General features: G+C 47.8%; 1 protein-coding gene across 2 annotated transcripts in view; it reads left to right on the top strand.

Moving 5' to 3' along the window:
• Positions 1-21,068, top strand: part of Igfn1 (immunoglobulin like and fibronectin type III domain containing 1) — an 84,797-nt gene that overhangs the window by 29,340 nt on the left and 34,389 nt on the right. The gene's annotated exons all lie outside the window — the stretch shown is intronic.

Raw genomic sequence — 21,068 nt, 5'->3', positions numbered from 1 at the left:
ACACACACACACACACACACACACACACACACACACACACACGCACACACACACGGAAAGTAGGAAGCATAGACAAGCAGGGAGGGGGGGTGGGGCACGAGTGTGCTGTGGTTGACACCTTCAGTCCAGAATCCAAATATGTTTTCCACAGAGTTTTAACTTACGGTTTAGAAGCAAGCGGACAGGAATTCAAGAAGGACATCGGTGACTGGGAGGCAGTCACTGTGGTGTTTGCACAGTCCACGTAGGGTCCCATGGCCATCAAAGTAAGCCAGTAGATCCTTTGTAGGTGTTCCCTAGGGAAGTGGTCACCAGTAGGTGGTGGTACAAGGCAGTATCTGGATGGAACCCCGAGGAACTGGGGTTTGAAGTAAACTAGAAACTGTGTCTGCAGTCACTCACTGAGCCCTGCTCCTGGTGTGTGAACATCCAGCTTATATTTAAATGGATGTGAAAGTATATGCATTCACCACTCTGACTGTTTACTGCTTAGTTATTGAATGAAGACTTCACAGAAAACCGAGTCATGTCACATAGTTTGTTTTTCCTTTAGCTTTTTTTTTTTTTTTTTTTTTTGAGACAGGGTTTCTCTGTGTAGTTTTGGTGCCTGTCCTGGATCTCGCTCTGTAGACCAGGCTAGCCTTGAACTCACAGAGATCCGCCTGGCTCTGCCTTCTGAGTGCTGGGTTTAAAGGCACCACCACCACTGCCCGGCCAGAAGCAGGAGGTTCTCTGCAAATTCAAGGCCAGCCTGGTCTACAGAGGGAGTTGCAGGACAGACTCTAAAGTTACACAGAGAAACCCTGCCTTGAAAAAAAAAAAAAAGAGAAAGAAAGAAAGAAAGAAAAAGAAGAAGAAGAATACAGGAGAAAGGAACATTGGATCCAAAGAACTTCCTGCATGGTTGAAATGAGGCTGAGTCTGTTTCCCGTTTAGATAAATCCAAGTGATGAGAGATGAGTAATTGGGGATGTATTAGTGGATGGTACAGTGTAACGTGACTGAGCAAGTGAACGAGCTCATTTGAACTTGGGGTTACCTAACAAAGCCTAGAGCCTAATAACTCTATTTTAAATGAAAATAAATTCTGTCTAGCGCAGTGGTTCTCAACCTTCCTAGTACTGCGACCGTTTAATACAGCTCCTCATGATGTGGTGACCCCCTCAACCACAACATTATTTTCGTGGCTGCTTCCTAACTGTACTTTTGCTACCATTGTGAGTTGTAGTGTAAACATCTGTGTCTTCCAATGGTCTTGGGTGACCCCTGTGAAAGGGTTGCTCGACCCCCCTCAGCAAAGGGGTCTTGCTACAAGCCACAAAAATGTACAAAGTAGGATTTCAGGGGATTCCGACAAAGCTAATACCTGGAAGAAGCCAAGGGCCTTCCAGAGGTCAAGCTGAGGCTCAAGGAGCCTTGGTGATATTTGGCTTTTGATTATCAACCATTTCCTGCTATGAGTTTCTTGTGTGCTGTTGTAGCTTTTCCATCATTTATTGGGCACCATTTCCCCTCTACTAAAGGAATATTTAGATAACCTGTGCTGATAGCTATGCTCAGCCAGAACCCCAGTTCAAGCCTCCCAGTAATTATCATCATTGGCAGCATCCAGCCAGGTCCACCCCTGATGAAAGTACCTTATCAGAGATACCTCTGTATTCTCTAAGAACAGACTTAAGCATCCAAGGCCAAACAAAATAACACCTGCCTCCTAGGTCAGGAGGAGGATAGCTTTATTTCTTGTACAATTTAGGGTGAGATCCTCCTATTGACCTCCTCCTTTACCACTCCCTTTTTGGGTTGTAAAAGAAAGCCTGGTGGTCACTGCCTGAGGAAAATTCTTACCTGCCTTTATGACCCTTGCTCTGTGAGAGGATTGCTATTGCTTGGGTTTATAACTGGATTCCTGAGAGACTTAGGGAGAACTGAGAGAATACGGAGAACTGAGAGGTAGAAGGAGAGAGAGAAGGATTTTTGAAGAGAACTTGAAGACAAGACAGAGAAGAGAAAAGAGAACAGAAGAACTAGATGGGTAAGAACTTGAGAGGAACAAACTGAGATGGGGAAGAACTAGATTGAAGGGCTAGAAGAGAGTACTAGAGGAATGAGATGGAAGATGAGGAAGAGCCAGATGGGGAAGAACAAGATGAGGAAGAATAAGATGAGAGAGAAGGAGATGGGGGAGGAGCTGATATGGGAAAGAACTAGATGAATGAGGACCTAGATGGGGCAGAACTAAGATAAAGGAATTAAGATAGAACTTAGAGGAACAGTAGATAAATGTAGAGAGAAATCAGGTAAGAAAGGAGCTAGGCATGAGAGCAGAATAGAAGCTGTGTAGAGAGAGAACTGACTCAGAAGAATGAAGTGTATGGACTAAGGAGTTTTGTGTACATAGATTAATTTTTTTCATCAAGATTAAATTATCAGCTGGTTGTAGATTCTTCCCGGACCCTGGGAGCGGACTATCGAGGGGCTGGACCCCTTTAGTCCCCAATAGGGTCTCAACTCACATGTTGAAAATCCCTGATCTGGATTAAATAATACAGCCATATAACTGAGTGTTGTGTTCCATTTAGGGACACATGCCATGAAAAACACTTACAAGAATGCACTTATACAACACTGGCCAGTGCAATGAGAACCTTGAACCCTATATGAGAATCTGGGAGAATGACAGCCGTCTTGAACCATCTGAAGGGTTGTCCAATGGAAGAGGGATAGGATTTGTAGTACCTGGTGCCTAAAGGAGACACACACAGAATTCTTTCAGTTTAGTACCAGGAAGGATGTTTACCAGGTTGTCTAAAGCAGGGATGAGTGACTGTGACTCCCACAGTCAGGATGCTTCAGTGCTATGCAACAGTAACTGAATAGTTAAACTCAGAAAGGAAGTGAAATTCATATAGTCTAAGAAATGGCCAAGGAACTAGACATGAAGAGGGCAGATGAGAGCACTCTCTTATGGCGTTCCACGGGGGTATATGGGCAGTGATGGTTGCCTCCCCATCCTACTAAGAACGTAAAGTCTAGGGGAGAGGCAGTTGCATACACTGGACTTGGCCTCATGCCTGTTGGTTAGCAGGAAGGTCAGGGCACCTTGATAGGCCCAAGGTCATCTCTCAAGTTGACATCAGAAACTGTTTTTAGCAGCAGAAGAAGCAATCAGTGTCCCCCCCAGTCTCCACCTTCTTCTCTCCCACTTGGAAGACAGTTGTTGTATTTGTTTTTTTTTTTGGGGGGGGGTTCTTTGAGACAGGGTTTCTCTGTGTAGCTTTGCGCCTTTTCCTGGCTCTTACTCTGTAGACCAGGCTGGCCTCGAACTCACAAAGATCCACCTGGCTCTGCCTCCCGAGTGCTGGGATTAAAGGCGTGCGCCGCTGCTGCGCGACCCCCCCCCACACCCGACTTGAGTTTGTTTTTTTAAGAGATGAGTCTCACTATGTTGCCCAGGCTAGCTCCAAAATGCTGGGTTCAAACAATCTTACTATCTCAAAATTCCAACTAGCTGGTATCATAGGCTCTACCATTATACCAGCTCAAGTTACTATGCTGGCTAGAAATAATGTCGATCTCTTCTAACTTATCTTTAAAAGTGATAAACACATCCATCAGGATGCTTAGCAGCACACATGACATGTCATAACTGTGTGATGAAATACCTACTAGTCTGGGAACAGCACTTCCCTAGGAGACAGACAAGCTGATGGACTTACACATTCAACAAACAGGTATCGGGTGCCTCTTATGTGTCAAACTCTGCTAGACACCCAGATTCACAAGCCACTGCAAAAATGGAAAGGTTAAATATTTGCCCAAGTAGACTCAAAGGGCAAGTGCTGTGTGTGCTTCAGGGCTAGCGAGGGTGGGGCTCTCCTGGGGGGAATTCCGTTCAGGCCAAGTCCCACCCTAGCCCCGCCTACAGGTGACTTGACATTCCATCTGTCCAATCCCCGTCACCATATTCCGCGAGGCTCCTCCTCAGATCTAGACGTTTGCAGCCTTGTGGGACAGGTGGCGCCCCCAGAATTAAGGACATTGCTGTCCCAAGCCAGCAGCTGTCACCTGAGAAAGATTAAGATTCTCCCACCAGGCGACAAGGCTTGTTGTGCCCGAGACAGATACGGCTCAGATTCCCAGGCTGAGGTAATTAACCCGGAGAAAAATGTGACACATCTCCCAGGCGTCTGCCCTGCAGCCGGCTGCCCACTGGTCCTGGCCTTTCCCAGAGCCTGGAAGGATTTCTGAGAAGGGATCCGGGGGCAGAGCCTCTGTGTTTTCCTGCTGTAGGGGTGCGAGGGCCCCCAGGTCAGGACCTCAGCCCTCAGTGTCCCTGCCCAGAAGGCAAGAGGCTGTGGTCGCTGCGGAAAGTCGGCTGGGGACCTACAGCCAAGTGAGGTGGCTGCCTAGCACTGCACCCTGAGGTCACCGCTCTGTGTCCTGGGACAGGGTAGGAGGATGGGTCCTGCTGATCCCAGGAGACATAGCAGCACGGACACACTAATCCGCTGTTTTTACACATAATCACTTCACACGCAGAGATTACCTACCTCAGATTGCGTTCATAGCTGGCTAGGTCTCTTGGCTTTAAAGGCTTTCAGCTCGCGTTCTGGGGAGCAGTGGGAGACCAGAGGCCCACCCAGATTCACTAATCCTGATCTCTCCAAGCTGCCACTCACTCTCCAAGGTGTCTTTGTAGGGCTGTTTTCTCATCTGTTCACATGGGTTAAGCTACCGCCTAGGTATCACCTTACTCTGTGGGATAAGAGGGAGGGGGCGGTCTTTAGAAAGTTACAGGTTTCTCTGGACTGAGGGTCTCACATCCTCCTCTGGATGCTCCCCCAAGAAATTGTGGTTTGGTTTTTAAAATCGGTTATAATTGTCTAGAAAGGGACCAGAAGGGGACCGGACTAATTGCTCGGGCAGATGCTGGTAGCAGGTTGGGGAGGGTGGGGTGAGTGATCAGGTGGAGTCCCTGCTCACAGGCAGGGACAGAGTGAGGCCTTAATAGTCATTTTCATAAGGATCCCTGTGACCAGAGCCATTGTTGACTCTGCTGATTACAGCAGGCGTTTGGGAACTGTCTTGAGCTACTCACTTAATAGGGAAAATGGGGCCTGGAGATGAGAGGTGATTTGCCAAGTCCAGGCAGCTGGTGGCCAGAGGCATCCCTGACTTTTTTTTTTCCCCTTGAGGTTGTTACAAATCGGCTTCTCAGACCTGGACCTCCATTCTGGCTCCCTAAAGTGCTACCCCCACTGAAACCAATTTTAGGATTTTGGACTTTCCCCCATAGATTTGTTTCCTACTTCCAAACTATTTGGAATTTCGCTAGTAAAGCCATTCCCTAGACCATGTTTCTCAAGTTGGGAGAGGCAGGGGCCTTGGGAGTTAGAGTCATCACTAGGTGGTAAGGGATTTGGGGAGGTGAGATCTTCATGGGCACTGGGTACCTGATGGGTTTACAACTTGCTGTTAATAGAGGCCATTAATCATAGCCAACTGCAGCTGGCTCAGCCCGGGATAAGGAGCCAGCCTGCCATCTTTGGGAGGATGGGCAGGAGGGAATATGGAGGGAAGGCTTCCTACAGTTACCCTGACACATGAAAATGAGTCCCAGAAGACACATGACATGATGGTACATGTACATAGAATTGGTGTCTGCTAGACATTAGGTGCTTAATGGTCACCTTTATTTTTCTTTGTTTTTAAAAGACACTTATTTCATGGATACCTCTAAGAAGAGACTGGGCTGCGCTGTAGCTTCCGTGACAAAGCTTAGTCTAGATGAGTGAGGCCTTGGTTTGATTCCTACCACTGCAAATTAACCAATAGAGCCTGGGGGCTGGAGAGGTGGTACAACAGTTAGAACTGCACACTGCTCTTGCTGAGGACTCGAGTCTGATTTCCAGCATCCATAACAGGTACTCCAGTTCCAGGAGATCCAGTGCTTCTGGTCTCCATGGATACCTGCACTCATGCGCACATGTGCCTTCCTATACATATAGCTAAAAAATAAGAATGGAATTCTTTTTAAAAACAAAACAGATAGAGGCTGGAATTTGGAGGGCCCTAACCTAAATATCGAGGGGCTGTGGGGAGAGTTCACTGGTCTTAGCTGCTAGGTGCATGGAGGAAGCCTAACGGTTAGTCTCCTATATCAGTATAAGCTGTCATTGGGCGCTCAGGTTTTTCCTGGTAAGGGAAGGGTCATGGGATAAGCAGCCAGGTCACTGGGCTCAAGCTGTCAGGTTCATGTCCAAGAGCATGCTTCTCTTTCTGTGGCCTCTGATGGTGTCTATACATTTCCAAGCCTTACTGTATCAGGCTTTCTTTTGGGCCACCAACCAGCTCCCAAATCATGACACGGAGACTTTTTATGAATGCTCAGCCTTATCTTAACTCATATTTTTTTTTTTTTTTTTTTTTTTTTGGTTTTTCGAGACAGGGTTTCTCTGTGTAGCTTTGCGCCTTTCCTGGAACTCACTTGGTAGCCCAGGCTGGCCTCGAACTCACAGAGATCCGCCTGGCTCTGCCTCCCGAGTGCTGGGATTAAAGGCGTGCGCCACCACCGCCCGGCTTAACTCATATTTTAATGGTTTCTCTTTGTCTATGTTTTGCCTCTGGACTTTTTACCTTTCTTTCTGTCTGTATATCTTACTTTTCTTGCTGTCTCTATGGCTGGCTGACTGATTGGCAGCTGCCTGGCTTCTGGCCCCTGGCATGTCCTCTTCATTCTCTTCTTTCCTTCTCTCATTCTCTCCTCCTATTTATTCTCTCTGCCCGCCAGCTCTGCCTATCCCTCTCCTGCCTAGCTATTGGCTGATCAGCTTTTTATTAGTCCAATTAGTGCCTTCGGCAGGCAAGGTGAAACAAATGCCACACATCTTTACACAATTAAATGCAGCATCAACAAATGTAACTCACCTTTACACAGTTAAAGTAGTATTCTGCAGCATAAACAAGTGTAACACATCTTTGCATAGTTAAATATTCCACAACACCTTATACATTCATAGCATCCACCACTGGAGATCCTAGACCTCTCTTGGATCTAATTGGGTCCAGACCAGGTGGTCTGGTTTCTAATACTCCAAAGACTTTTAGATAGCTGTGGTGGTTAATATTGATTGTCAACTTGACAGGATCTGGAAATCACAGGAAACAAACCTTCAACATGCCTTTGGGGGATTTTCTAAACTAACTGAGGTGGGGAAACCCATGGTAACTGTGGGTAGCACTATTCTGTGGCCCAGGGTCCAGGAGAGAGCGAGCTGATCGTTGGCCTTCAGGTCTTTCTGCTTCCAGGCTGCAGATGCTGCAATGTGACTAGCTATTGTCACTCCTGATGCGGTGGCTCCCTGCCATGATGGATGTGCACCCTCAAACTGTGAGCCAACATAAGCCCTTCCTCCCTGAAATTGCCTCTGTCAGATGTTCTGCTACAGCAACAAGAAAAGTAGCTAATAACAGGAGCAAGGTTGTTGCTGGGATAAATTTGACCCTGTTCAAACTGGTTTATGGGAAGAATGTGAAAAAGCTTAGAACGTGGAGCTGGAAAAGCCCTAGAATGCCATAAGCTGAACTTAACGAGCCATTCTAAATGGAGTTTGGAAGGAGAGTTGAAAGGGTAGGGCTATCCAAGGTCTCACTTTATAGCCCTGGCTGTCCTGGAATTTACTATGTAGACTAAGCTGGCCTTGAACTCACAGAGCTCCATCTGCCTCTGCCTCCTGAGTGCTGGGATTATAGGTGTCCATCACTATGCCCGGTCTTTTGGAATCTAGATGATTATTTGATAATTTTATCTAATCACTCTTTATCAATAAAAGAATTGGGAGTCAAATATAGGGGTAGGAATCTGAATGGTCAGAGAAGCAGTGGAGAAGTGACCAGTAACTTCCTATCTCTTCAGTTCCTCCATCCAAAGGGGCTGAAAGCCTCTCTAAGCCCTGTCTTACTATTTCCTGTCTCTCTTTCATCAGTCCTCCAAAACCTCCATGGTTAATTTTGGTCAGCCAGTGGCTAGCTCCACCCTCTGATTAAAGTGAGCTTTATTGTCAGAATGTGATCAAAATATCACACAACAATTATTTCATCAGGAGTCCCAGATAATGAGCAAAATTTCATGTTTGCCTTGCTGAGTTTTTTTTTTTTTGTTCTGATATTTCTTGTTGTTCTCCATTCCTCCCTTTAGGAATGAGAATTTTACTGTGTGTCATTATATATTAGAAGTGTGTAACTTGGCCAGTCGGTGGTGGTGCACACCTTTAATCCCAGCACTCGGGAGGCAGAGCCAGGCAGATCTCTGTGAGTTCAAGGCCAGCCTGGTTTACAGAGAGAGACCCAGGACAGGCACCAAAACTACACAGAGAAACACTGTCTTGAAAACTCCCCCAACCCCCTCCCCCCCAAAGTGTGTAACTTGTTTTTAATGTTATAAAGGATCAGAGTTAAGAGATCACCTGAGTCTTAAAAATGATTCCTCACTTACACATTTGAACAATATTAGAACTGTTAAAGACAATGGGGACGGATAGGGCTGGAGGAATGGTAAGAGCACTTGTTGCTATTTCAGAGGATCCACGTTTTTTACCCAGCACCCATGTTGGGTGGCCCACGACTACCTGTAACTCTAGCTCTGGGAGATCCAGCGCCCCCTTTGGCTGCGGCAGGCACCCGCACACAAATGGCACACATTCGCATCGACATATACAAGCACATCTAAAAAATAACTCTCACGAAAGGACTGTGAGTATTTGTGAAGGTGGACTGGATAGACCTGGCATGACAAGATGGCCATGAGCCTGTGGAGACAAGGGGTGGAAGGTTATCACTTAAAAGTGATACTTTGATGTCAAGTTGAATAGGAGTGGACTTGTGGTTATTGATTACCAACTTGACAGGATCGAGAATCATCTCTGGGCATGTCTGTGAGTGTCTAGATTAGGTTACATGAGGTTTGAAGAGCCACCCTTGCTGTGAGTGACACACTTCATGGAGTAGGGTCCTTGAGTATATAAAAAGAAGAAGGAAGCAAGCTAAGTATCACTGTTCACCAATGCCTTCTGACTGTAGATGTAATGCAGATGTAATTACTGCAGATGTAAAGCTGTGGCACACTTCGGCTGCCATGATTTCCCTGCCATGATGGACTATCCTCTCATACTATGAGACAAAAATAAACATTTCCTTCCTTAAATTGCTTTTGTCAAGGATTTTCTCACAGCAGAGAGAAAACTAATACAATAGCCTGGTGTCAAGGAGACGGTAGGAGAAGTCTCGAAATCTCAGGGTATTCTACCATCCACAGTCAGGTTGGACTCTTTGGCCAAACATCTAGCTGTCAGCATCTACCACTTGCTGGAAGTCCCAGGGAATAGTGTTGCTTTTGCTCACCAGTTATCTTTCTTTTCTGCTGTTTGTGTAGTACCAGGGCTTGAACCCAGGCTCCTTTGCACACTAGACAAGCATTCTGTCACTGAGCATTTATTTACTCTTGACCCTAGAGCAAGGGCAAGTGAGTATAAGTCAGGAGACAGGACTAATAACTTGGATGTGTTTAGTAGTCACTGTGTAGAGCTTACCAGCTACCAGTCCCTCCTTTATGGATTATAAAAATATTCACCCATTTAGAATCCCCCAAACCCATAAGATACATGCTTTTATACATACATCTTTTATAGATAGCATACTGTATGTCCTGTATTGGTTACTCTTCCCATTGCTATGATAAAATAACAAAATCAACTTAAGGTAGGAAGGGTTTATTTTGGTTCACACCTCAAGGATTCTGTCCATCACGGTGGGGAAGTCATGACAGCAGTGTGTCACAGAAGGTCACATGGTACCTGTGGTCAGTAGGGAGAGAGCAATGAATTCTCAGCTAGCATTCCCCTTTTGATGCAGTCCAAGACTCAAGCCTAGTTTGAGAGCCACACACTTTTAGACAGGCCATCCCACCTCCATTAGCCCGGTCAAGATCATCTCTCATAGCATGCCTGGAGATGGCCTCTTTGGCAATTCTACTCCCTGTCAAATTCATAAGCAATATGAACCATCACATATAGAAAAAGAGATGTGCCAAGAAGTTAAATTATTTGGCCAAAGTCATAGAGCAAGTATGTGTCAGAGCTGGATTTTCAATCCAGATTCCAGGGTCCGTTCTCTGAGCCACCTAGAAAGAGTGGGCCTGGAATTGTCTACTCTAGAGAGGCCCTTGCACTAATCCCACTCACGCACCGTCTCCTTGGAGGAGTCTACCTCCAACTCCGCTTGTTTCTCTTTCTGTGTCATCTAACAGTCTGGCCCATGCTTCCTGACTGAATTCTGTTGCTCCAGGAGAGACCTGCACCGACCTGGTAGGATAAGGTATGCTGATAAGGTAGCTATCAGGAAAAAAAAAAAAGCGTCATTTGACAGGGCCTCTCTGCTTCACAGGTCACAGAACGTGGAGTCCTCTTGCTGACCTTCCTGTCGCCCAGCCCTTCTTGTTGCCACCTGACTCTTCTTGCTTAGCTGCTACATGTTCATAATCTTTGGGGAGACCTTTAAATTTACCCTTGCATCGTCCAGGGTCAGCTCACAGAGTCCGGGAGTTAAGAGCAGTTCTTACTGCTCTTCAGAATGCCCCGCTGCACGCCCGGGTGATATCTTTCTTCTATAAAGGGGATATGGCACAGGCTGAAAGATGTTTGCTGCACTGTTGTGGTCATGTGAGTTTGATTCCCAGTAGCCATGTAAAGCAGCCAAGTGTATTGGCTCCCACCTGTAATCCCAGTGATGGAGAAAGGGGGAGGCAGGAGGATCGCTGGGACTTGCTGGTCAATCAGTCTAGCTAAATCAGTGAGCTCCAGATTCAGTGAGAGATCCTATTTCAAAAAAATAATGTGGATACCAACTGAAGAAAACTCCTAACACCTGCCTCTGGCACATGCATGGGCACACAATGTAAATCTCCACAGAAGGTTCCTCATGGTTCTTGTTCATGTATTTCGGGGTTGACAGTTTATGAGGCCAGGGCATTTGGTAGGATGGAGTTTCTGAGGCAGATTTTCAGGGATTTGTTGGGGGTGCATACAAGGATTTCAAGTACACAGTTTGTCTAGCCCAGAGTTCTGCAAACTTCTCCCATGAAGTGTCAGAGAGTGAATACTGTATGCAGAGCACACTGGGTTTTGCAATTGCAACTGAATGTTCTGTACAGTCGGAGAACGAGCTATGATAGCCATACTTCTAGTTTTCAATGTGTAAGTTTAGTAAGCATACAGCAAACAAAGTAAAAGAATTAATAATAGATGGATAGATTATCATATATATATATATATATATATATATATATATATATATATATATATGATACACAGGTAAGTAGGTAGGTAGATAGATAGATAGATAGATAGATGATAGATAGACAGCAAAACTTCATCAAGTCACTCAAAACATCCAGGTGAATCTACAAGGGAAATCCCTCTAAGGCAGCTGGCTGGAATTCCCAGGCAGTGCAGTGTCTCCTGAGATGAGGCTTCCAAAGAAAAGAACAAACAGCAACAGCTAGAGATGACATCATCAGATTCGGCACTTGCGACTTCCAGCAGAAGCCGACTGGGAAAGTTGAGGCAGTCAGCTGGAGTTCCTGACTGAGCTTTCTCTCCACAGATGAACTTAACTGGCCTACACCACCTTCTTTCCTGCCTGCAGGCACTTTTGTTATGGGATAAACAATAGAAACCTCTGTGGAAATAGTTTACATTCCAGGTGCCCTCAAAGGGCACAATGCTTTTACTCTTGGACTATTGGACCATTCTCTTCCCTCCCTGTCACAGTTTGAGGGGCTTCCTCAGACTTGGGTGTGAAGTGAGGGGGGTGGGGGGAGCAGGGCATTCCTGTTTCCAGAATGAGCTTCTCAGTGAGATCAAATAACAATTTATGACTATAATGCACATTACGCAGAAGGCAGCCGTAGATGATGTGAAAATGGCGTGGTTGGTCTGTGAGCGATGGCCCCTGAGAGAGGGTACTTAGGGATGGGAACTGTTGTGGCACTCCAGAAGCAGAAGAGATGTGCTAGCAATTTCTGTGTATGATGCTAACAAGAGAACATGCACCCTGAAATTGTACCAACAGGGGACCTGGCCTCTGCTACACTAGAGACCATGAGTGGACAGAAACGGATAGATAGGATGCTGTCTCAAGAGTAAGACTCCCTGTAGGTGTTTAGGCTATGTTCACCTCTGACCTGCTCAGACAGCTGACAAACACCTTATGCTCCATGTTGGAGCTCACACCCTCACTACACCCTTCTCTAATGCACTCAGGAAGAAAGTCCAAAGCAAGGCCTCACTAGGTTGTGTGTGGCTGCCGAGGGGCTCATTGTCTGGGGTCTGGTGCTCAGCAGCATTTAGGATGTCCTTGCTGGAGAGGGGCCTTGAGGAATCATTTCAGATGTGCTGGATTTATTTGATTCCTTTGAGACACCTTCTTTCTTCTTCTTCTTCTTCTTCTTCTTCTTCTTCTTCTTCTTCTTCTTCTTCTTCTTCTTCTTCTTCTTCTATTATAAGATGGATTTATTTTTTAATATTTTTATTTTATAATTAATTTAATTTTACATATCAGCCATGGATTCCCCCTGTCCCCCATCCTCCCACCCCCAGCTTTCCCCCCACCTTCTTTCTTCTACACTGAAGCATCTACATCCCAGTCTCTTCCATCTTTACCATCCAGCTCCTCCAGGAAGCTTTCCCAGATTGCTCCCTTTCTGAAGTCTTGGCTGGGGTCACTGTATCTGTTCCCATCCTATCTTCCTAGTCCTCCACCACTGCCATTGTTACCCTCCCTTGGAATCACTGTCTCCTCTGAATACTCTCCAGAAGAGTAAATTAGACCCCCAGACCACGTGTAGACAAGGACACCAGCCCTTAGCGCAACACGCGGCATATGGGAGTTGCTCAGCAAATGTTTATTAAACTGGTGTCACTGGGTGAGTAACTGTCCCCATAATGATCATAGAGCAATCTGTGCATCTGTTACGTTCCCTACGACCTCTCTAAGAAGTCTGAGGGAGCAGAGGCCCTTCCCTGGAATTGAGCCAGACTTTCCCTTTTAGCATTGGAAAGAGCTTCTGGTTTTCTCTTGGTGGGTTAGAGCTTCCTGTGTCCTCTAGCTAGCTCCAATTGTACTTAGGGTTAAAAGTTTCATGCTTCAGCAACTTAAAAAAGCCTCCGGCCACACCTCCTGCCAAGCTTGTCTTCTAGAAGTTCTGGTGATGGCCCTGGGGCATAACAACTGTCTCCCACAGGGCAGGAGGAACTGTCCAGATACTGCCATACAAACTTCCAGTGCTCCCAGAATGAGGGGCAGGCGGGGAACGACAGAGATGTCTATTGTAAAGCCAGGGACATAGGTTGAAGGCAACATCAAGGGCTTGATGCCCCATCATGTTAATGACCACTTATGAGGGGGATGGGGGGCGTGAAGGAGAGATGTGTCTCCAGTCTGCCCTGACCACCTTTCACCAAGCCCGGCTCTCATCCCTTTGGACACCAGCTCTGATCTCTTTACCCTTCTTTTTGAGGTCCACCATAAATGTCCATAAGTGCATCCCTTGTGCCGCACTAGGCTTGTTCTCAGGAGTTATGGCCTTTGATGAGATGACCTATGAGGTATTCTTGGGGACAACCGGAATGAACTGTCCTGGCAGCCCAGCCAGACTATGGTTATGAGCAAAGCAAGCCTTGGTTACAATCAAAGCATGTTTATGGGATATTAAAATAGATCGCAAACAAGTGCATCATTCTCTTTCTACCCCCAGACCTCTGCCTCCTTGAGACGCCCTTGGGACAGTGTCTTGATTTTGATTTTTTCAGGTTTCCTTTGTCTCCAGGGTCTCCACAACCCCATGCCATGGGAGGACAATCCCCCCTGCCACACACACACCCAATCCCTGCTGATTCCAGCTTCTTCTTTCTCCTCTCCTTACAGGCCATCCCTAGCAGAAAAGCTGAGCCATCACCTCAGCACCCAGATAGCTCATTCATGGCCAGAGTAAGAGGTGCTAAATCTGTAGCCGGTCCAAGGCCACTGCTGCAGGCTGGTCAGGAGGGAAGGTCTGTCTCAAGGTCTGAGACCAGCTGTGCTGAGCAGTGAGCTTAGCCCCAGCACCCGTAGTCCTGGGGTATCCATGCTTACTACCCTGCCCACCCTCGCTGTTCCCCAGGGCTGTCTGTCATCTGGTAAACACGTGATATGCTTAGTGTGCTCCGATCTCCACCCTTAAGGATCCCGTCTCCTGGCACAATCCTCCAGGCTGAGTAATTCCTGGGCAGCACCCAGGCTGAGGCACTATGGGGGACAGACAGCAGGGAGAAGGAGACCTTGTCCTTTCCTTGAGGCTCTCACAGGGACTGTGATGAGGGTACGTGGACGTCGAGATGTGCACGCAGCCCTGTGCTTGGTCTGTGCTCATGATGCGAGGGTGGTTGGAGGTGGACTGGAGAGGGAGCCCAGCCAGGGGGAGCTGACCCAAGGGTTTCTAACAGAGATGGACCTTTAACAAGCTTTGGAAAGTGATGACTGACAGAAAGGAAGATACACGTTCTTAGTTCTTCAAGAATGTTCTTCAGTTCTTCAAGCTCTCAGTTCTGTGAAGCCACCATGCCGACACTGTCAAGTGAGTCGTGATCAGGGGCACAGATCAGTCACCAGGCACCAAAGTCCTTTTCCGTCCTGGGCATTAATGAGACTCAGCTGGCTCCTGTCAGTCCCCTAGGGACAGGCGTCTCACAAAGCAGGGCGACAGGCGGTCCCCGAGGCCCACTCTAAGTTAGTTGGGGAACTCCCTGGGCACTTTGCAGAATTAAATGCTGGGAGGTGGGAGGCAGGACAGTTTCAGGGCAAGGGACCTGAGAGGGGTGCATGCTGTGGAGCCTGAATGAGCCAGTGCAGGCTGGGCAGCTGGACAGTGCAGGAGCAAAGGGTGGCAGAGCTAAATAAGGACTTCCTGCCTTTGACAACTGATATTAGCAGTAGTCCTCTGCTCATGAGACTCTCTCTCTCTCTCTCTCTCTCTCTCTCTCTCTCTCTCTCTCTCTCTCTCTCTCTCTCTCTCTCATTTTGTACATGGTCAAGGCCCCGTCTAGAGGGGAGCAGGTTGTCTGCCTGGCTCTGCTCCCAATGATCCTGCATCATCAGTTGGTGCTCATCCTACCTGTACTTCCCCTCATTCTCAACTCCCTACCTGCAAAATGGGGATAAGAATCCCGCCTCATAGGAGATGTGCCACAGTTGTGTGACTCTGGCACTCAGGGCACTTTCAATCACACGTGTTTATTTACTTATCTGTTACTTTGGGAGGTATGCTTCGGTACTTGGTGAGGCCAGAGGACAGTGTGCAGGAGTCGCCTCTCTCATCATGTGGGCCCTGCAGATGAACTCAGGTGGTCGGGATCGGCAGCAAGGTCCTCTACCTCCGGAGTCATCTGGCCAGCCCCCAGTCAGGGTACTTAGCTACTGACCTACAATAGTCTTCAGATCCACCTGACCTTGTCACTGTTCACTGGACTCTGAAGACAGGACAAACCTTCTAGAATGTTGGGTTTGACTCTAGTAAAAGAGACACACCGTCCATTTTGAGTCTTTATTGAGAAATTAAATGGGTGGGGATCAGTTATGGTGAAACATATGCTAAGAACTAAAGAAAACATGAGAATTTAAAGAGTAAGATCCCCCAGAGCTGGTTCTTCCACCTTCAGAGTCAAAGACCTTGTATATCACCAAGCCAGCCCCACGTTCCGTTCTCATTCTTGTATTAGTGTTGGGGATATTTAAATATTTGACAGAATTTAATTATTTCGCCTCTCAAATTCTAGTAGGGTAATTAACCACACACACACACACACACACACACACACACACACACACACACACACACACACATACACACACACACACACACACACACACACACACACACACACACACACCCCGCAGTCTTGTTACACATAACAAGCACCTTCTCCCCTTGAACATTACAGTTACAGGCAGGTCTCTAAGTGTCTCCAGACACAACAATCATAAAATTGCCATGCAGAAACTATGCTTTCATGTCAAGTTAAAGTCAGGCATGCCACACGGAGACTGTGTTTGTTAACTTTCTGTTTTCTTTCTTTCTTTCTTTCTCTTTCTTTCTTTCTTCCTTCCTTCCTTCCTTCCTTCCTTCCTTCCTTCCTTCCTTCCTTCCTTCCTTTCTTTCTTTCTTTCTTTCTTTCTTTCTTTCTTTCTTTCTTTCTTTCTTTCATTTTAATTCAACACAAAACAGAGCCATCTGGTAAGAGGAAGTCAAATGAGGAATTGCCTCCATCAGGTTGGCCTGTGGGTATACCTGTGGGGCATTTTCTTCATTAATGATTGATATAGGAAGGTCAGCCCACTGTGGGTGTGGCCATCCCTGGGCTGGTGGTCCTAGGTTCTGTAAGAAAGCTGTTAGTATTCTGCCCCGCCCCTTGGGGACCCGCCCAGTGTCCTGATACCATCCTACCTTCCCTTTCGAAAAACTCCTCTTCCTTCACTCTCTTACCAGAGGTGGCATGCACCTCCCTCTTTCTCTCTCCCTCTCTGTCCCCCTCCCCCTCTCCTCTCTCCCTTTAATAATAAAACTTGCCACGCAGATGTCACGCCTGCCGTGTGAGTAATTCCACCGCACCATGCCGCTGTCCTCCTTTTCACAAAATTAACAAAAGCAGGCTAAGCAGGCCATGGAGAATAAGCCAGGAAGCAGCACTCCTCCACGGCCTCTGCTTCAGTTCCTGCCTCCTGGTTCCTGTCTTGAGCTCCTGCCCTGACTTCCCTGCAGAACAGACTGTGACTTTTAAGCCAAATAAACCCTTTGTTCCTCCATGGTGTTTTTGGTCAGGAAATCAACACAGCAGGAGAAACCTAACTAAGACAGAAAGGCTCTTAGGTGCCAATCATTCAAAAAACAAAACGAAGAAACAAATGAGAAAAAAAATGAATACCAGGAACTATTTTCAACTCAGTGAACGAGGGCAGCTCCCTCTTTCCTGGGCTTTCACTTTGAAGTAAGAGAGAAGCAGTCAGCACGAGCCCCCGGGTGATTCTCTTCCGTGGACAAGACGGCTTGAACGACATTGTCACTTAGCATTGACCGTCAAAGTCCACACTGAAGGTCTGAAAACGAGCGGGCGAGGCAGAGACAAGGTGCAAGCATCTTCCCCTCTGACCCGTGCTGGAAAGAGAACAATTAATGGAGGCTCCCAGCAGGCGAACATAATACCAAACACCTTGCACCGCTACACACTACCCATGTTTAATGCATGCGGGTTTCCATCTTGGCTTCAGAGAGTCGCTGTCAGAGCGGACCACAGCAGTGACAGACGCCATCCACTGGTGACCTGACGGTGGGATCGTGGCTCCACAGACAGCAGCTGTCTGTCTCGGCCATCATGCATGGGAATTAGGGGCTGTGTCCCCTATCAGGGAAGGGTCCTCCTGTCTTCCAGCTCTAGGGGGAGGGTCCGATCCCTGAATTTCTTAGTCAGGGGATTTTTTCTCCCAATGGCAAAGCTTCCCAAGAACTTTCAGATGCCCGGTCCTTCCTAGCCAGCTCCCTGCCGAGTCCTCAGGCTAGCTGTGTCTCGGGTACCCAACACTAGCCGGAGCTCCAGGGCCAAGCCGCTGGTCAGGGATAGGGTTTCAACGTGATCTTTACGACCAGCCGCATTCGGCCAGGCTGCTGGGAATCTGGGCAGTTGGTGCCAGATGGAGAACAGCTGATCCTAAGGAAGAAGCCATGTTAGAGGCAGGGGCCTGGGGCACAGGGTCTCTCCCCCATAGTCCTGGGTCCCACCTGGTCAGCAGAGTGAAGACTCCCTAGGAAAACTCGTGTCCCCTCTGTCCTCAATTTCCACCTCAGCTCCGTCAGGCCACCGGCTTCCAACCATCCCTGAGTGTGCGTCCAGGCTGAAGCAGGGGGTCTGAGAGTCCTTGCCCTTACCCTTGGTGGCCCCATTCTGATGTAGAAGACACTGCTTCTACCTTCAGGAGTGTCGAGCTAGTGGATGGAGACGAGGAAAGACCCGGGAGCTCCTTCTAGAACAGTGTATCTTATCTCGCTGCTCATGCACCTCCCATAGCTCCCCAGCCCTTCTCCAGTGAATACCAAACACCACAGTGAGGTACAGAGGACACTTCACAGACTTGTTCATGATTCCCACAGGAGGGGGGCTTTTGTCGGACTCTCTGCTACTTTGTCAAGGAACGGGGGTGGGGTGGGGGGGGCGGGGGCTTGAGGCCCCTGTATGGTATCTGCTAAGCGAGTGGTTGACCAGAACTCTCTTCATAAAGGGAGCTAGCTCCTCTGTGCAGAGTGGGAAGGGGAAAGGCTAGAGCGCATCTCCTCATCTCGACATCACTGGGGCTCTAGCCTGGGGAAAGGCTCTGTAACTGAAGACACCCTGGGGGTAGAGTCCTGTCCTGAGGCACTGTTGGACAGGGAAAAGTGTCCAGGAAGGAGAGGTCCTTTCTGTCCCTTGGGAAATTCCCAGGACTGAGGGAGACAGAGCATGCCTCTAGGATGGTCCTGAGACACGAAACTGAAGTGGCCGGATGCAGTCATGTGGAAATGCCACTGGATCTGGGGGTCACGGGGCAAGGACAGTTGGCATTTCAGGCAGGAGGGAGACTGAAGTCAGGGGAGAGGTCAGCTTGCTGAGTTAGAGAACCAGTCAGGTGAAGAGAGTGAGTGGGCAGAAGGGCTTTGAATGCTATAAAAAGCTTCTATTACTTGTACACAGGCGCCTTGTGTGGGCGGAGAGCCAGGAAGAGATCCCCTGCAAACCTAGCCCAGATGGAGTTGGTTTCTTATCGTCTCAGTCAAGCTGGCCTGCTGGGCCAGCTTCAGGGATCAAGGTTACTAGCTCGCCCACTCTTTTTGATTTTGTTCGTTTGTTTTGCTTTATTTATTTATTTGGTTGTTTGTTTGTTTATTAGACAGTGTCTCACTAACTCTGTCTTGGAACTCCTTTGTAGATCAGGCCAGCCTCGAACTCACAGAGATCCGCCTGCCTCTGACTCCCAAGTGCTGGGATCAAAGGAGTGCGCCACCACTGCCCAGCACCTATCTTATCTGCCTCAGGGTTCACTTAAGGGTCTCCCAGTTCCTTCAAAACGGCCTCACTGCTTCTAACTCAGCATCCCAAGCTCATCCGGAGAGACCCAAAGAACAGCGGTGTGGGACTTTGGGTTTCTGAGGTTGCTTAGGGTGTGATTTGGTAAAACCTGGGTGAGGATTCCAGGAAGCTCTCTAGCGGTGTCTCCAGGTGGCCTCCTCCTCCATCCCCTGTCCCTCAAAGCCTCTTTCTGAGAGGCTGATGCTTCCAGAAGGGACAGCAACACGGTTGTCCTGAGTGTGTCGCATGGTTGCCCTGAGGTCAGAGTGGGTTCCACCCTCATTACAGTCCTGGGGAGAGATGGGTCGAGGGCATCTTCCCAATAGGCTTGATCCTCTTGCGTGATGGTCATGGTGAACTGGGCCTGTGCTGATTGATGGTTTGGGCATAGAGAAGGAAAATATGCCTCCCCAGGAGCCCTGGAGCCCTGCCCTCCTGCCCCCTGCCCAGGTGGAGCCTCTTCTGGTATTGCAGTGGGTGTGCTCCCCCAGGACCATCCTCAGTGAGCTATTCCCATAGCTTCAGAGAAGCCACTGAGGGAAGTGAGAGGAGAGGATGTTCACTCCCCTGTCACCAGCATCCCTGTATCACTCCACAAAGCAGGGACCAAGAATTAACCCCTGAATAAATCCTGCCACAGTCCACGAACGGCACAATGACGTGGTCAGGCGTTTTGCACCTGTGAGTTAAAAGTATCAGCTGGTTAAATGGAAATACTTAACGGTCGTTGTCCATTTGTAAAGAAAGCTTAAAAATCGCAGTGACCAGGGCCTCCTCAAGTGCTGATAGTTCCTGGTAGAATCTCTGTGCCCCCCCCCCCATTTTTTTTTTTTTAAATTAAGGATGGAATCCAGGGTCCTATGCATGCTAGGCAAAACTCTTTACCATTGAGCTGCATTTCTAGTCTATTTTAGGAGACTTCTTTAGAGACAGGTCCAGTACCAGCGACAAATACAGTCACGGAGGCTGCAAAATGGAAGTCAAATACAGTCACGGAGGCCGAAAAATGGAAGCCCTTTATCTTTTTATCAACTGTTCAAGGTTCTGGATACCTGGCCCAGGGGCAAAAGTAGAGGAATCTAGTTGCGTAATTCCTGTTCCTAGCTGTGTGACAGCAGGGACATGCTTTAATCACTCACCCTCAATGCTTCCTTCGCTGTAGACTGGAGATAATACATTTCTATTTCATGTGCACTGTATGAAGTAACCAATGTAATGAATGTCACACACACTTGGGGACATAGTAAGCACTGCTGTATGCTGCGACTTGTCTTGGAACCCCTTTGTAGATCAGGCCAGCCCCGAACTCACAGAGGTCCACCTGCCATTTATAGGAATGGGCAGGGGTCTCCTAAAATGACCGACTGTACAACATCAGCGATGGTATTCAGCGGAGTTGGCTAGTCCTATGCAGCAGGATGGGGCCAGCTACCTCGTTAGCCTGATGGAGACTGAGGGAGCAGGTTTCCAGAGCACTTGGTGCTTCTTCCCAGCCATCGAGACAAACCTGGATGCTTAGCACTTCTCCCTGCCAGGTCCTGGTACCCGCCTCAGAAAAGGAGGGGGCTGCATTGGATCCACAGAATACCACTCGAGTGCAGTTGGCTGAGGTCCAGACCAACTCACTGGCTGTGTGATCTTTGTGTCTTAGCTTCCTCTTCTGTAAAATGGGGCTAGTAATTATGTTACCTTACATATTTATTGTGAAGGATTAAATTAGTTAATATGATTTTTAAGACTGTATTTGTATTTATGTATATATGTGTTGTGTGTCTGTATATTTATGTGAAGGAGGGGTGACCATAGAGGCCAGAAAAGGGTATTGGATTCCTTAGAGCTGGAATTACAGGCAGTTGTGATCCACCAGGTGTAGGTGCTGGGATT

This window comes from Peromyscus californicus, unplaced genomic scaffold (genome assembly GCF_007827085.1).
Source record: "Peromyscus californicus insignis strain IS unplaced genomic scaffold, ASM782708v3 Scaffold_14__1_contigs__length_90479793_seg_2, whole genome shotgun sequence".
In the NCBI taxonomy this organism is placed as follows: Eukaryota; Metazoa; Chordata; class Mammalia; order Rodentia; family Cricetidae; genus Peromyscus; species Peromyscus californicus.
This window is presented reverse-complemented; position numbering and strand designations above follow the sequence as displayed.